Raw genomic sequence first — 12,896 nt, 5'->3', positions numbered from 1 at the left:
TTGTCTATCATTCAACAAAGCAGATAACGCTATCCTTTCCTACCTCTACACTGTTGCCAAGTTTGAAGTTTTGTGTCAGATTCTTGTGTTATGAATCAAGCTCAGATGATACTGTATCATATTGTGTTGATACTGTATCATATTATAGTGATATTTGTATCATCTTCCTATAGTGACGTCCACGTTATAATGGCAGTATTTGATTAACATTGGTCTTGCTGACCTTGTCTATCATTCCACAAAGCAGATAGCGCTATCATCTTCTAGCTCTACACCGTTGCCAATGTTTGGAAGTTTTGTATCAAATTATGGTTCTGTGTAGTAAGCTCGGATGATACTGTATCATATTTTGTTGATACTGTATGATCTCCCTATAGTGAGGTCCACGTCATAATGGCAGTATTTGATTAACGTTGGTGTTACTATCCTTGTCTATCATCCCAGAAACCATAAAGCACTATCCTTCTCTAGCTCTGCATTGTTGCCTATGTTTAGGAGTTTTGTATCAAATTATGGTGTTGTGTATCAAGCTCGGATGATACTGTATCATATTTTGTTAATACTGTATCATCTTCCTATAGTGAGGTCCACGTTATAATGGCAGTATTTGATTAACATTGGTGTTGCTATCCTTGTCTATCATTCCACAAAGCAGATAGCGCTATCATCTTCTAGCTCTACACCGTTGCCAATGTTTGGAAGTTTTGTATCAAGTTATGGTGTTGTGTATCAAGCTCGGATGATACTGTATCATATTGTGTTGATACTGTATCATCTTCCTATAGTGTGGTCCACGTTATAATGGCAGTATTTGATTAACATTGGTGTTGCTATCCTTGTCTATCATTCGACAAAGCAGATAGCGCTATCCTTTCCTACCTCTACACTGTTGCCAAAGTTTGAAGTTTTGTGTCAGATTCTTGTGTTATGAATCAAGCTCAGATGATACTGTATCATATTGTGTTGATACTGTATCATATTATAGTGATATTTGTATCATCTTCCTATAGTGAGGTCCACGTTATAATGGCAGTATTTGATTAACATTGGTCTTGCTGACCTTGTCTATCATTCCACAAAGCAGATAGCGCTATCATCTTCTAGCTCTACACCGTTGCCAATGTTTGGAAGTTTTGTATCAAATTATGGTTCTGTGTAGTAAGCTCGGATGATACTGTATCATATTTTGTTGATACTGTATGATCTCCCTATAGTGAGGTCCACGTCATAATGGCAGTATTTGATTAACGTTGGTGTTACTATCCTTGTCTATCATTCCAATAGCGCTATCATCTTTCAGCTCTACACTGTTGCCAAATTTTGGAGGTTTTTTATCAAACTATGGAGTTGTGTATCAAGTTGAGATGATACTGTATCATACTGTATCATCTTCCTCAAGTGAGGTCCACGTTATAATGGCAGTATTCGATTAACATTGGCGTTGCTATCCTTCTCTATCATTCCACAAAGCAGATAGCGCTATCATCTTCCAGCTCTACACTGTTTTGTATCACGTAATGGTGTTGTGTATCGAGTTGAGATGATACTGTATCATATTGTGTTTATACAGTATCATTTTCCCATAGTGAGGTCCACGTTATAATGGCAATATTTGATTGGTTACTGTACATGTAACGTGTAGGCGATTCACACCCACTTTCGTATTTTTTGGGACGTCCAATTTCATATTTTCAACCCTCTCTCACTCTCTCTCTCTTCCTCTATCAAACGTCACTCACTCTATTTCTCACCCTCTCTGGTACAGAGTTATTTGGTAGAGAGTAAGTGGGGAGGATATATTGAATATTGTTTCCTTAGAATGGACATTGATATGTCCAAAGCTCCGCCAATTTATGTACATGCATAACAATATGATTATTATCTATAGTTATTATATTACAAATTGCTTTTTCATATCATATACAGTTCAATAATTATTTTCTTATTCTATATTATGTGAATTCATCTATAATTTTGCTGTATTGTAAGCTATTGTATATAAGTGTATAAGCCAGTCTCTCTTCCGTTCTCAAATGTCTCTCTCGTTCTCACTCTCTCTCGCTCCCACTTTCTCCCTCAAACCTCTTTTTCTCTTTAATCAAACGTCTCTAACTCACCATCTCTCCCTCTCCAGAACCTCTCTTACTCACTCTTTCTCTCTCAAATGTCTCTCACTCATTTTCTCTCTCTCCCTCTAAATGTCTCTCTCTCTCTCAAACGTCTCTTTCTCTCACACTCTCTCACTCACTCTCTCTATCTTCCTCTCTAGAACATCTCTCTCTCTCTTACTGTCTCTCAACGTCTATCTCTCATACTCTCTCTCTCTTCCTCTCTCAAACGTCTCTCTCACTTTCTATATTTCTTCCTCTCTTGAAAGTCTCTCTCACACACTCTCTCTCTCTCCCTCACTCAAATGTCTCTCTTACTCTTTCTATTTCTTCCTCTCTTGAATGTCTCTCTCACACTCTCTCTCTCCCTCTCTCAAACGTCTCTCTCACTCTCTCTATTTCTTCCTCTCTCTCTCACTCATTTCCTCTCTCTTCCTCTAAATGTCTCTCTCTCAAACGTATCTTTCTCTCACACTCTCTCACACACTCTCTCTATCTTCCTCTCTAGAAAGTCTCTTTCTCTCACCGTCTCTCAAACGTCTCTCTCTCACACTCTCTTTTCCTCTCTCAAACGTCTCTCTCACTCCCTCTATTTCTTCCTCTCTTGAATGACTCTCTCTAGAACATCAATCTCTCTTACTCTCTCAAACGTATCTCACTCACTCTCTCTTTTCCTCTCTCAAACGTCTCTCTCACTCTCTCTATTTCTTCCTCTCTTGAATGTCTCTCTCACACTCTTTCCCTCACTCTCTCCCACCATTCGCACAACGATTTTCTTTGTTTCCATGCAGCAATTTTCCTCTTCCTACCCCTTTATGAACAGTGTTAAGCACCCCCTTTTTAAAGCTTACGATTGCAACATAAAAATCAGAAATTTCCCTCACTCTGTGTGGCGGGGGTGGGAGGGGGCAGTCAAACGACTTTTATCTGTTTGTTTTGCCGTGTAGCACTATTATGACGCATCATTCTCTTCTTCTTTTGTAAATCTCCCCTCTCTATCTGATTTTTCACTGCCTCTTTCCACATTATATCTTTATCTCATTCCACATACTGTCTCTACAAATCCTTGACATCGTCATTCTTCCCCTCCTTCTGCTCCTTCTCTTCCTTCTCCTTCTCCTCCCTCTCCTTCTTCTCCTCCTTCTCTTGCTTCACCTCCTTCTCAATTTAATTTTAAATTTTCAATAATTCTCTCTTTCTTCATCGTCGTCTTCTCCTTCTTCTCATGCTCCTCTCCTTCTCCTTCCTCTTATCTGTTTGTTTTGCCGTGTAGGACTATTATGACGCATCATTCTTCTCTTTTGTTACTCTCCCCTCTCTATCTGATTTTTCACTGCTTCTTTCTACATTATATCTTTATCTCATTCCACATACTGTCTCTACAAATCCTTAACATCGTCATCCTTCCCCTCCTACTACTCCTTCTTCACCTTCATCACCTTTTTTTCCTCTCCTTTATCCATTTCTCTACAATATAATTCCGTTTCCGTTCTTGAATCAATTTTTTACTTTTTGCAATGATTCTCTCTCTCTCATCGTCTTCTTCTTTTCCTCCTACTACTTCTCTCTCTCCTCCTCCTCCTCCTCCTTCTCCACCTTCTCCTACTTCAGCACCTTCTTCGCCTCCTTTTCCACCTTTCCATTCCAAGAGAGCATTCTCCTTCTTCTTCTTTTCCTCCTCTTTCTTCACCATCTCCCCTTTCTTCTAATTCTACTCCTTCATCTCTTTTTCCACAATATAATTCAGCATCCGTTCTTGAAACAATTAAATTTTTTGTAATTATACTCTCTCTCTCTCTCTCTGTCAACTTCTACTTCTTCTTATTCTAGTTCTCTCAATTCTTCTTGTTCTTTCTCTCCTTTTTCACCATTCACTTCTTCTTTCATCCGCCATCTTTTTTTCCTTCCACTTCTTCTTCTGCTTCTCCTTCACCCACTCCTCCACCATCTGTCATCCTAATCTTCTCCTTTTTCTACTTCTTCTCCTTATTCTTTTTTTCTCCTTCTCCCTCTCCATCTTCTCCTTCTTCCCCACCATTCACTCTTCCACCATCTGCCATCTTCTTTGACTTCCACATCTTCTTCTTCCTCTTCTTCTTCTTATCCTTCCTCTTCTCCATCTCCTAATTCTTCATCTGCTTTTTCTCCTTCTCCAACTTCTTTATCTTCCATCTCTTTCACCTCCTACTCCCTCTTCTTCATTTTCTTATTCTTCTTCTTTCACTCCATTTCCGTCTCCACCATTTTACTCCTTCCCCATCTGCTATCTTCTTCTATTTTGTTCTTCTACTTCTTCTCGTTCTTTTACCACTCTATTCACTCATTCGTTCAACGAGTGGAAACAGGGATAGGAAAGAGAGTAAGAGAGTGAAGAGTATTGTGAATATGATGGGGAAAGGAGAGGGATAAACTGCAGGGAGCTAGAGAGAGATGAACTGCAGGGAGCTAGAGAGAGAGGTTCACCTTGATCCGCTGTAATTAAAATTCCCTCCACTATTAATATTCATACTCGCATATTAAAAAGTTGTGCAAACATTTTTTCCACACTCTACTACTCTCACATTCGCACTGTCTCTCTCTCACTCTATCTCTCCCCACGCATATTCCACTGTTTTGCTCTTTCTCTCTCTGTGAAACCCCTTGAAACAGCAATGTTTTCCCGTGAGTTGTTCTGCTTCAGGCGGTTTGTGTATGTTTTATTAAAAACGTAGGCTGCCAATTCTCACATTTCTATTTTTGTTCTCTTCATTATCAATCTGCATTCCCTCTTCCTCATTCTTCTTTTCTTCTCCTTCCCTTCTTATATTTCTTCTTCCTCAAAACACACTTCACAATACAAGGAGCATTGTTGTCAGGTGTTCCTGGTAATCTATATGAGATAGAGCGCTCTACCTGATCTCAGATTGTAGAGCACAAGAATACGCCCAGAGGGATTTCAAATTAAACATTTGAATGGTAACAATCGAAAAAAACTGAAATTAATCAAAATTGATTTTTTATTTCAATTCTACTCATTTTTGAAAAAATATTACTCAGTCCTTATTGGAGATTGAGAGTTTCAATTGATATAATTCTATTCTGAATTTCATAATCTTGAAAAAAGACGGAAGCAAAGTTTTGTGTCCGATGACTGGATTTCTCAGAGAAAGCTGAAAACTGGAAAATGAACCGAAAATATGAGGTTTTTGGGACACCTGTATCTAGCAAAAGGAAATTTTGCATGAATAAATTGATTCTAGACTTCTCTCATCTTCCCTCATGATAATATATTGAAAAATCAGAACTACAATATAAATTGCAAGCACACCCCCTTTTTTAAGTCTATATTGACTGGACTATATCGACTGTGTGTGTGTGTGTGTGTGTGTGTTGTGTGTGTGTGTGTGTGTGTGTGTGTGGTGTGGTGTGTGTGTGTGTGTGTGTGTGTGGTGTGTGTGTGTGGTGTGTGTGTGTGTGTGTATGAGTGTATGTGCGTCTGTGTACACGATATCTCATCTCCCAATCAACGGAATGACTTGAAATTTGGAACTTGAGGTCCTTACACTATAAGTATCCGACACGAACAATTTCAATCAAATGCAATAATTCAAGATGGCGGCTGTAATATCGAAAATGTTGTCAGGAACGAGGTTTTTAGCGATTTTCCAGAAAACGGCTCCAACGATTTCGATAAAATTTAATAACTATAATAGACATTGATAAGCTCTATCAACTGCCACAAGTCCCATATCTGTAAAAATTTCAGGAGCTCCGCCCCATCTATGCAAAGTTTGATTTTCGATCCCCAAGTATCAGGCTTCAGATACAATTCAAACGAAGAAATTCGAGTGGAAAGGATTGAGCATGAAAATCTCTTCAATTAATGTTTTGTAACATTTCCACCTAGAAATGGAAATAAGCTCGTAATTCGAGAAAATGTGATTATTCAATTGCAAACTGTTGATTCTATCAAATCATTCACTATGAAGAGATAGCAGACCTTGTATGTCTCCAGCGTATTGTCCTGTCACCAGCTGGCTCAGATCTTTGAATAGTAGGCTTGAGATGCGCGTGAACACTAGCGTCAGGTGATCGGTTTCCATAACGGCAAGGAGAGTTGTGTGAGTGCGCCACACCAGATTTTTATGACTTGAATATGTGTCTTGGCTCTGCTATCACAGTTTTCAGGTAAATAGTGATAATAAGTGATACTTTCACACCTTTATCACTAAAAGTGAGGTCCACGTTATAATGACAGTATTCAATCAACTTTGGTTTTGCTATCCTTGTCTATCATTCGACAAAGCCGGTGATACTATCCTTTCCTAGGTCCACAACGATGCCAATTATGTTTTCTACAGTGTAGAAATATAATTGATCAATGCAGAGAATCGGCATCGTCATTCTTCTATCTTTATCCACTGCCATTATAACGTGGACCTCACTATAGACAAAACTCAATTTTTGGTCAATATTTACACATAGACCTGGTTGCACAAAAGCCGGTTAAATTTTAACCGTGATTAACTTCACGAGAACCAATCAGAAAATGCGTTTTTGATAAAACGGCTTCTCTGATTGGTTCTCGCGGAATTAATCACGGTTAAAATTTAACCGGCTTTTGTGCAACCGGGCCTCAATCTATTAAATTCACCAGCAATTTACAATGATTAATGAGCTCATTTCATTACCATTCGATTTGCTAATTGTGGTGTCTTTTGCTGGGAGACATTCGTTAGTCAAGATTTAATTTCAAAGTGTGAAGAGAGAACAATAATAACGATACAAGAGAGATGAGAGATACATTGTAGACAAGAGAGATACATGAGAGATGAGAAATGAGTGTAATGGCAGAAGAGGAAGAGGAAGATAGATGGTCTGAGAGAGAGTGTGAGAGAGAAAGGGGAGAGAGAGTGAGCGAGTTAGAGAGAGTGTTTGAGAGAGAGTTGGTGTGTAAGTGACGATGTAATTAGTTTGTAGATTAGAGCCAAGAAATTGGCTACAGCTAACTGGCTAGATTGATGGCTCTAGAAGAGCTAAGTGAGAATGGTGAAGAAGAAGGAGGAGCAATGGAGAAGAGGAAGAAGAAAAAGAAGAAGAAGAACAAGAGTATTGAGAAGGAGGAGAAGAAGAAGAAGAAGAAGAAGAAGAAGAAGAAAAAGAAGAAGAAGAAGAAGAAGAAGAAGAAGAAGCAGTGAAGAAGGGGAGGAAGAGGAAAGGAGAAGAAGAAAAAGAAGAAGAAGAAGAAGGAGAAGAGATTCTTGACTAAAATGGATTGAGTTTTGCAAGAGACAGCATTGAGGAAATGACAGAGTTGCAAAGAAATGAGAGAGATAAAGTGAGAGAAAGTGGGTGTGTGTGTGTGTGTGTGTGTGTGTGTGTGTGTGTGAGAGAGAGTGAGTGAGAAAGAAATTAGATTAGAGTTTTTCATTCATATATGTTACAATATACTGCCTTATACACTAATTTACATCAAATCACGGTATTGCCAATTATGAGAGAGAGAGAGAGAGAGAGATTGATTGAGTACTTTATTTTTGTAGATTACAATATATACTGGCTTATACACTTATATACAATAGCTTACAGTACAGCAAAATTATAGATGAATTTACATAATATAGACTAAGAAAATAATTATTGAACTGCATATGATATGGAAAAGCAATTTGTAATATAATAACTATAGATAATAATTATATTGTTTATGCATCTACATAAATTGGCGGAGCTTTGGACATTTCAATGTCCATTCTTCGGAAACAATATTAAAAACATCCTACCCACTAACTCTCTCCCAAAGTGTAACACTACCAAGTGTGAGAGAGAGACAGACAGACAGAAAGAGAGAGATAGAGAGAGAGAGAGAGTGAGTGAGAGAGAGAGAGACAGACAGATAGAGATATATTGTGGGAGAGAGGGAGTGAGAGAGAGTGAGAAAGAGTGGAAGAGAGAGTGATTGAGCGAGTGAGAGTGAAAAAGTGAGTGGGAGAGAGAGTTTGAGAATGTGACAGAGGATAGGAGAAAGAAAGAATGATAGAATAACGGACCAATGGCATCAAGCCATGCCTCCAAACTACCCATACTCTCTCCTGATTGGTGGATTGAATTGCCTACTGGTGCAGTTCTCAATTCTGCCGCTAGATTGCCTGTATCTAGATTATATTATCAATTTTACACTTTTATTATTATACTTATTTTAATACACTTCATACACTTCATATTTAATACTTCAGAAACTTAGTGCCGGTTTCTAAGTTCGGGATTTAGCTAAGTTCTAGACTTGAAACAGCTGGAGTCAGAAAATTGGCTTTCCAAAACGGGGCGTAGTCATAGTTCAAATTTTGAAAAACAAGATAATCAAACACATAATAAAATGAAGAGGAAATAGTGTAGAGCTTCAGCTATGTCTAATTATGTGAAAATGTTTCATTCCGTCAAGGAAAAACGTTTCCAATAATTATAGAAATGAGGAAATGAAGATTCAATATCGGGGGACCGAGCTTCGCTCTGGAGTATAATAGTTATTTGTGCAACTAGTGCGCAAAGTGACAGTTTGCTGCACCGAAAGAAACGTTTACGCCCGAGCCGTAGGCGAGGGCGGAATGGTTTCTTGAGTGCAGCAGAGGAACTTTGCGCACGTATTTCACATTAAGTTTTTCCTACAGTTACCATTGAATATGAAAAGTGGGTAATTATGGGTAAAATTGCCTGAAATGCATCAAATGTTTTTCTGTGTAATTTTATTATTGATAAAAACCTTAATCCTAAAATCCTAAAGTCCTCGTTGTCGTTGGTTATAATATATAATGAATAATAATTAGCGCGTTGTGCTTGGTTGCACCTCTGCTCACTATAGCAGCCACAGCAGTCACTGTTACCAACTTCATTTTGATTTTGCTGCACTGTTGCTCCATATAACCTACTAAGTATTTTGCGTTGCCATGTTGCAAATCTGGAGTGCAGAAAAAATGTAGGAAAAAGCATATACAATTTATAAAGAAAGATTGAATCTATAGTTTATATTTATTTATTCATTTTGTCAGTCATACAATTATTTTCACAGTTATATGAGGAGGCACAACAGGTTTATGCCCAAAACTGTCCCTTCTCAAATTCATACTACAGTCCAAATCAAAATCTAGGTCAAGCTACTATCACTCATCAAAATAACAATTTATTCACAATTCATAAAACAAACACCTCATCAATTACAAATAGATATACTATGAATTCGATTCAGAATACTATACTTTGTTTGCTACAATATTTGTTAATATACTATATACTATTCCACACTAGTAGCATCTAGTTAATATTTTTACTTTCAGAAGTGAACATGTTCTCTAAAAGAAGAGAAATAAACAAAAATAAGTTTTTTCTTGCTGGATTTTTCTTCTTGTGAGATCAGCTGAGAAATAACCAACACATGCACTCGTTCACTCTCTTCCATTACAGTATCGACAGATGACAAAAATTTCAACTGTTTTTCCAAGGACGTATTTATCCTTTTAATGTCCTTCAGCGAGTTATCCCAAGGTTTAGACCTAGTGCGATCGAATTTTCATATCATAAACCTACCGTAGGAGGTTTATATCAAATTCCGTAGGAATCGTTGGAGCCGTTTCCGAAATTTGGTCAGATACAGAAACATATAAAAATCTAAACATATGAACAGAAATTGCTCGTTTAATAGAAAAGGATGGAGAAGCAGAAATCATTATTACAATGGAAAAAATTGGGAAAAGGCGACAGGCTTAGTCCAAAACTGTCTTCCATCCAAATTTTGATGAATATATTCACTTGAAAGTCAAATTTTCAATTCAAAACTAATGACAGAACTGAAAATTTCAAATGTTTATATTAAAAAACTGATTAAAACCTTAATCTACAAATTTGAAATTTTCGATTTTCATGAAAACTACGACCACGCCCCGTTTCGGAGAGCCAATGTTCTGACTCCAGCTGTTTAAAGTCGAGAACTTAGCTAAATATCGAGCTCGGAGACCGGCCCTTAAAAATACTAGTAGTTCTGTGAACAGTAGACCTCACGCAGTATTCTCATCCACAAGTACCTGATTGAAACTATAGACCTCATGGAAATACAGCAATAGACTGGCTTCTCCACACATCTGTGTAATCACTTGTCAGCTGATTCATGATGAATAATTCTATAGTCTGATTTTTACTCTAATATTGGTGTATGAAGGAGACTCCTTTTCCCTTTCATACTAGTAGTTCTGTGAACAGTAGACCTCACGCAGTATTCTCATCCACAAGTACCTGATTGGAACTATAGACCTTATGGAAATACAGCAATAGACTGGCTTCTCCACACATCTGTGTAATCACTTGTCAGCTGATTTATGATGAATAATTCTATTGTCTGATTTTTACTCTAATATTGGTGTATGAGGGAGGCTCCTTTTCCCTTTCATACTAGTTGTTCTGTGACCAGTAGACCTCACGCAGTATTCTCATCCACAAGTACCTGATTGAAACTATAGACCTTATGGAAATACAGCAATAGACTGGCTTCTCCACACATCTGTGTAATCACTTGTCAGCTGATTTATGATGAATAATTCTAAAGTCTGATTTTCACTCTAATATTGGCCTATGAAGGAGGCTCTTCAGAATTCCTGTTCCTCCCGTATTGGTTGAACAAGGGCCAAGCCACACAACACGTTATTAAAGGCGTTTATAAAGAAGTCGGCAGGAGTTTCCTGATTCTATACCATAGATGAATAGAGCTCTACCCATGCACAAGCCTGAGAGCTTTTGTGGCCCTCACCCTCAGTTTCTGAAATGTTATATAGTGTTTGACCCAGTAACAGGTGCAACCTACCGGCAGAATTGGGAACTACAGTAGTAGGCTTTCCAATTCACCAATCAGAGGTCAGTATCGGGAGCTGGGAGGCGTGGCTTGATGCCATTGGTCCGTTATTGTATCACTCTTGCTTTCTCCTACACTCTGACTCTCTCTCTCTTTCTCACTGACTCTCTCTCTCTCTCTCACTAACTTATCTCTCTCACACTGATCATATAAACTCATGATATTTTAATTATCCCCTATGTACTACCGTATATTACTAAAACTTGATTACTCTGATCTACAATCAGCCTCCTTCATCTTATTAATCAATGATTTGATCTTATCTACTATATGATCATTTTACTTTATTACTTTATGATCTTTTTACTGAATCAATTCGATTTTCTGTTTTTTTTCTCTTAAATATTCATATCAATTGAAACTTCTACAATATTTTCATTCATAAATAAACTCTCAGTTTAATCAATGAAATTAACGTTTTGGTAGAGAGTTAGTGGGAAGGATATTTTTAATATTCTTCCCGAAGAATGGACATTGATATGTCCAAAGCTCCGCCAATTTATGTAGATGCATAACAATATTATTATCTATAGTTATTATATTACAAATTGCTTTTTCATCATATATAATTTTCAATAATTATTTTCTTAGTCTATATTATGTGAATTCATCTATAACCTTGCTGTATTGTAAGCTATTGTATATAAGTTTATAAGCCAGTGAATATTGTAATCTACATAAATAAAGTAAATATAGTACTCAATCAATCAATCTCACTCACTCTCTCACTCTCTCCCACATTCTCTCTCTCTGTTTTGGTAGAGAGTTAGTGGGGAGGATATTTTGAATATTGTTTCCGAAGAATGGACATTGATATGTCTAAAGCTCCGCCAATTTATGTAGATGCATAACAATATAATTATCTATAGTTATTATATTACAAATTGCTTTTTCATCATATATAATTTTCAATAATTATTTTCTTAGTCTATATTATGTGAATTCATCTATAATCTTGCTGTATTGTAAGCTATTGTATATAAGTTTATAAGCCAGTAAATATTGTAATCTACATAAATAAAGTAAATATAGTACTCAATCAATCAATCTCATTCACTCTCTCACTCTCTCCCACATTCTCTCTCTCTGTTTGGGTAGAGAGTTAGTGGGGAGGATATTTTGAATAATCTTTCCGAAGAATGGACATTGATATGTCCAAAGCTCCGCCAATTTATGTACATGCATAACAATATTATCTATAGTTATTCCAAATTGTTATTTTCATATCATTTACAGTTCAATAATTGTTTTCTTAGTCCATATATTATGTGTTTTTACCTAGATGAATAGTGCAACAGTATTGATAGTTGATAGTTTGACACCTTGTGATACCGGACTCCCCAGATTATGATATTAAGAACTATGATGATTGAATCTTCAATTCCTAGAATATCGAGGCAACGAGCTTCGTTTGTTATTTTCATTTATTGATTCAATTCTCTCAAATAATCGTGTCTATATTTAACAGCTTATGAATTTCGGAGATGCGATATTTTGATTTTCCACAGACGCATGTTTTTTTTTATCCACAGACGACGAAAGTCTCAGCTGTTTTTCCGAAAATGTATTATCCTTTCAATGTCCTTCAGCGAGTTTCCCCAGGGATTAGATTTAGTGCAATTGAATTTTTATACCATAAAACTACTATGGTCCAAATTTCGTGAAAATCGTTTTCGAGATCCGTTGAACACAAATAAACAGTTAATCAGATATAAAAATATCCAAATATTATAAAAATATAAATAGACATACAGAAATTACTCGCTTGAAATGATAGTATCATAGTATAAATAGGTATAAATAAACTCACATTTACTTGAAGATTCCTGGGAAATTCCTGGACCATAATCGATTATAGCTGAAACAAGAATAAAATATTACCCATATAATATAATAATATCGGACCACCGAGC

The 12,896-nt window shown here is 36.8% G+C and overlaps 1 protein-coding gene across 1 annotated transcript in view; it reads right to left on the bottom strand.

The window, feature by feature from the left end:
• Positions 1–12,896, bottom strand: part of LOC111059596 (hemicentin-1) — a 434,222-nt gene that overhangs the window by 207,583 nt on the left and 213,743 nt on the right. Inside the window, exon 3 of the mRNA XM_039435906.1 lies at positions 12,794–12,841. The gene's annotated coding sequence lies outside the window, so the exon portion shown is untranslated. The remainder of the gene's footprint in view (positions 1–12,793; positions 12,842–12,896) is intronic.

This window comes from Nilaparvata lugens, chromosome 9 (assembly GCF_014356525.2).
Source record: "Nilaparvata lugens isolate BPH chromosome 9, ASM1435652v1, whole genome shotgun sequence".
NCBI lineage: Eukaryota > Metazoa > Arthropoda > Insecta > Hemiptera > Delphacidae > Nilaparvata > Nilaparvata lugens.
The sequence above is the reverse complement of the archived record's forward strand: the minus strand, read 5'-3'. Positions and strand labels throughout refer to the sequence as shown.